We start from the raw sequence: 5,645 nt of genomic DNA, 5'->3' as shown, positions 1-5,645 counted from the left end.
TGGATTGTGAGGATTGTACCTTTATGAATGCATTGATCCATTCATGGAGTAATGGATGGGTGCTGATGGCTTTATAAGAAGAGTGAGTGAACAGGTTTGCTTTCTCTTGTTCAGCCATCCCTCCCATGTGACACCCTGTGTAACTGTAGAGTCACCACCAAGAAGGCACTCACCAGATGTGTTCTCTGGACTTTGGACTTGCCAGCCTCCAAAACTGTAAGAAATAAATTTCATTTCTCTGTAATGGAGTGAGCAGGACTGAAGCCATGTTGGGGACCTAAAACCACATGGGATGTAAGCAGATTTCAAAAAGACAGTTTTTTTTTCTTAGCAGGCATTTCTCTGACTTCCCTCCTTTCCCATGGTTATTTGATATTCTGGTTATGGGACAAGATGACATCATTTACATGAATGTAAAGTTGTTTTCCAGCCAGCCTGATGCTGCAGTTTTTTTTTCTTAGCAGGCATTTCTCTGACTTCCCTCCTTTCCCATGGTTATTTGATATTCTGAACCTTGGTTATGGGACAAGATGACATCATTTACATGAATGTAAAGTTGTTTTCCAGCCAGCCTGATGCTGCAGACTTGCACATACTACCCAGACCCTGAGATAACAGCAAAGATGAGAACAGAAACCAGACGAGGCCTTGGCAAGACCTTGTACCTGACTCAGACGCAGACCCCTCACAGCTTGTCTCCTTCTCTCCCACTTTTCACTTCCCACGTTCCATTCCCTCATTGTCCTCTTTAAAAACCCCTCAGTAAACCTCAGTCTTTGAGATGGCTTTAGTCTGCACATTCTCCTTCAGGCTTACCAGAGAGAGATGGGTTAGCCTAACATTTCTCCTTGGGTCACTAGTATTCCTGAATAAAAGCTGACTTCCATTTTCACCAACATTTAACTTTTGATTAGTTTGCTTTTGTCTGGGGGCAGGCAGCCGGACCTGTGAGTTTGGTACCAATTTTGGGGAGCCTCAGCCAAGAGCTTAGTGTGCCCTGTAAACAATTTTGGTGAGCCTCAGCCAGGAGCTGAGTGGTGCCTGTAACATCTATTAATTACCCAGTTTCAGATATTCTGTTTACGCAACAGAAACAGACTGATACACCCATTAACAGCCACTCTGCAGTCTCCCCACTTCCTGTGCCCGGATTATCTGGCTGTGCCCAGTCTAATCACATGAATCCTTAAAAGCGGAGAACCTTTTCCAGCTGTGACGACAGAAGACAGGTCAGAGAAGGCAGTGTGAAAGGATTTGATGCCTGACTGCTGGTTTTGAAATATAGGGGGCAATACGCAAGGACTAGAAAGAGGCCTCTAGGAGCCAAAGCAGGCCGCCTCCCCCCATCTCAGCTGAAAGCCTGAAAGGAAATGGAGACCTCATCCTACAACCACGTGGAACTGAATCATGCCAAAATCTGAATGAACAAGGAAGCTTCCTGAAAGGAAGACATTCCGACTGATACTTGATTTTATTAGCCCTGTGATACCCATACTGGATTCTGACCTACAGAATTATAAGATGATAAATTTATGTTGTTTTAAGCTACTAAATTTGTGCTAATTTGATATAATACCAATAGAAAACTAATACAACATAGACTTCTATAATTTGCTTTTTCACAAATAGTGTATCTTGGAGATGGTTTCATATAATGCATTCCCTTAGTCTTTTTGATGGCTGCATCACACTTTTTTTTTTTTTCTTTTAATTACTTTTTTTATTTATCTTGGAGATGGTTTCATATAATGCATTCCCTTAGTCTTTTTGATGGCTGCATCACACTTTATATGGTAAGTAATTTAAAATACTATTTTTGCAGTAGCAATTACTACAATATTCACCTTTGGCTTAGTGTAGGGTAGCTTGATGCTCCATTATCAGATTATTACTAGTTACTTTCTTCTGTCAATATGTAGTATTTTCGTCTGTGGTTATCTCATGGTCTAAAATAGTATAATCCAATTTGGGATCTTCCCTTCTTGGTACTTGCAATAGTCTGAATGTTTGTGTCCCCCCGCTCCCAAATTTATATATTGAAATCCTAACCCCCAAGGTGATGGTATTAAGAGCTGGGGGCTTTGAGAGGTGATTAGGTCATGAGGGTGGGGACTCATGAATGGAAGTAGTGTCCTTAGAAATGACTCCAGAGAAATCCTGGCCCCTCCACCATGTGAGGGCACAGATAGACATGAACCAGAAAGTGGGGTATCACCAGTCATAGAAAATGCTGGCATCTTTATCTTGGACTCCCCAGCCTCCGGAATTATGAGAAATAAATTTTTTTATAAGCCATCCAGTTTATAGTATTTTGTAATAGCAACCCAAATGGACTAAGACCATACTTGTTGACAATAATGATAAGAATCACATTGGTACAGTGATACCAACACCAGGATACACAAAACCTAGGTTTTATTGGTAGAACTTGCAGTAAACAAACAGGTACATAAAATCAGATTTAGCAGATGAGGAATTTATTGCAGTCTCTGTCACCTGGAAAACTCAGCATCACCAGTTTATGCAGTAAGTGGTGGCTAAGACTCTGGTTATACAGAGTTAGTAGCCAAAGAGTCACTTAGCACAAATCAGAAGGCATGTCAGAGGCAGGCAAACTTTCAAAAGGAATGTGCTAGGTCTTCACTCCTGGAGGTAATGGAAAGTGGGTAATTGGGAGGGAAGAAAGGATCTGGTAAGGCAGGGGCAGCTGAGGGCCAGTTTTAGCTGAGCATCCTTTTCCATATTCATCAAGATGACCAGCCCCCAAAATAAAACAGAAACAACTATTGCACTAATAAACGAGTTCAGCAAGGTTGGAAGATACAAGATCAATACACAAAAACAATTGTATTTCTATACGCTAGCAACGAACAATCTGAAAACAAAAGAAAACAGTTTCATTTACAATAATATCAAAAAAATAAAATATACAAATGGCCACTAAACACATGAAATCATCTTCAATGTCATCAGTCATTTAGGGAAATGCAAATCAACCACAATGAAATACCACATTACACCCAATAGGATAGCTATAATCAAAAAGACAGACAACATCAGGTGTTGGTGAGGGTGTGGAGAAATTGGAACTGAAATACATTGCTGGTGGGAATGTAAAATGGTGCAACTGCTTTAGAAAAGAGACTGACAATTCTTTAAAAAGTTAAACACAGAGTTACCATATAACCCAGCAATTCTAGGCATATATCTGTATTAGTTTGTTTCTGTTGTTTATAAAGAAATACCTGAAACTGAGTAATTTATAAAGAAATGAAATTTATTTCTTACAGTTTTGGAGTCTGGGAAGTCCACAGTCCAGAGGGCGCATCTGGTGAGGGCTTTCTTTTTGGTACAGAGTTCTGCAGCAGTGAAGGTATTATATGGCAAGAATGGGCTGAGCAATAGACAGCTAATCTCTTCACTTGCTCTCTTTTTAAAGGCATCAGAATCACATCCATTACACCCATTAAACCATCAGCCCATTACTCCATGAATGGACCAATCCATTCACTAAGGCATGGTCTTTTGAAACAATAACCTTTCAAAGGCCTCACCTTCCAAATGCCATAATTGGATTTCCCACTCTCTTAACACTCTTACAATGGGGGTCAAGTTTCCAATACGTGAACTTTTGGGGGATACATTTATCCCATCGGAATACCCAAGAGAAATGTATGTCCACACAAAATGTATGTGCACACAAAAACTTGTATGCAGACATTTATAGCAGTATTATTCATAATAGCCCCAAAGTGGAAACAACTGAAATTTTCATCCGCTGATAGATATATAAAATATGATATAGCCATACAATAAAAAATTATTCAGCCCTAGAAAGGAGTGGAGTACTGACATGCTACAACAGGGATGAATCTCAAAAACATTATACTAAGTGAAAGAAGCCACACACAAAAGAACATATATTGAATGATTTCATTTATATTAAATGTCCAGAATAGGTGAATCTATAGAGACAGAAAGTCGATTAGTGGTTGCCTAGGGCTGGGAGGATTGAGGAGAAATAGGGAGTGACTGCTAATGGGTAAAGGGTTTCTTTTTGGGGTGATAAAAATATTCTAAAATCTATTGTGGTAGTGGTTGCACAACTCTGTGAATAAACTAAAAACCACTAAATAATATACTTTAAATTTTATAGTATGTAAATTACAACGCAATAAAATATTGAGTGTGGAAAAAAAGACCAAAAAAAAAAAAAAAAAAGCAAATTAAATACAAAAACTAGCCAGTTACACCTAAAAAGAGGTGGCAGGCAGGGTGGGGCAGGGGTGTGGGGGTGAAATGAAAAGAAAAGAAAAATATGGCCAGTCTTCTCTTCCTGTCTTCAAAAGGGCTTGTGAGGAAAATAGAATAGTTTGGTCAGGCCCCCTCACCTCAGGTCTGGTTGGAGGTGGTGCAGCACATTCTTTGTAAACAAGTTGTGTGTGGGTGGAGTTAGTGCCCATGCACACCCATGTATATTTTTAGTTTGTTGCTCTGTGTGTTCTTCAGAGTTTGTGAAGCAGAGGCTGGCTGGCAGAGAGCTCACATCTAAAAATTGAGCATGTTTACTTTGCTGGCAGCTGCTCAGTTTTTCTTTGGATTTTGCTGGTAGCAGTAGACTTTCTGAGTCTCTCTTTGGACTGCCTAGCTCTGAGATGTGTGTGTGCTGAATAAAGACAATTATTTCTTCAACCAAGGCTCCAAGGACCTTTTTTCTGGTTACCTAGATCGTAGACCTGCGTGTGAAGGGTTTGTGACCCAGTCTGGACAATGGTCTTGAGCAGTCTGTGAGCTCCAGACTGAGCCCTAGCTCTACAGGGCTAAACTGAGGATTTGATTAGGCTGGCAGAAATTATCATTAGGATAAATTGCATTGAATGAGAGAAAGAAAGGGGAATTTAAATGTCCTTTAAATAATAGATAGCAGGGGTCAAGGAAGTAGAGGAAGAATTTTACATTTTCAGGTTCACCCCAAAACTCTGGCTTGGACAAGTTTTTCCAATTCGGGCTGCTAAGGTGCTCTTGGAAATAGCTACCCAACCCTGCCTATTCTAATCAAGGTCTTGAAAGCATAACTGAAAAGTGCTGGCACAGTTTATCCCTGTCCTTGGCTTGTCTTCCATGCCAAATTTAGCCTTTGGCAACTTTCTGTTGAGAGTCCCTGAGGACTTGTTTGACCTCCTTTTGGAGAGCTGCAAGGGAATTCACTTCTGGACTGTGGCCCAGCAAGTAAGGAGTGGCTCAGAAGGCTGCCTAATCCTCTATTAAGTTAATGATAAAGTGTACCTGGGCACAGTCCATTGGAAGGTCAATTCCCTATATGTGGGGTTTGGATTAGAAATGCTCTAGATAAATAAAGATAATTTCCAACATTAAATAGTATAATCTGCTTGAGAGAAAATCTTTCCAAATGTATTGTACATATTTTTGTCTTTTTGTACTCAGGCTTTTTTCAACTGGTAATAAAATATTAAATGGACACTGTAAAAAACTTGGAAAGTATAATACCATTCTCCCTCCCCAGACTTAACCATTGCTAATAGTTTAGTATGTGTTCTTTCAGACCATTTTCTATGTGTTTATAAGAATACACACACACACTCACCCATAGCAATTTTTTAAAAACTTTTTAAATAACATAAATG

This window comes from Galeopterus variegatus, unplaced genomic scaffold (assembly GCF_000696425.1).
Source record: "Galeopterus variegatus unplaced genomic scaffold, G_variegatus-3.0.2 Scaffold3489, whole genome shotgun sequence".
Classification (NCBI taxonomy): domain Eukaryota; kingdom Metazoa; phylum Chordata; class Mammalia; order Dermoptera; family Cynocephalidae; genus Galeopterus; species Galeopterus variegatus.
The sequence above is the reverse complement of the archived record's forward strand: the minus strand, read 5'-3'. Positions refer to the sequence as shown.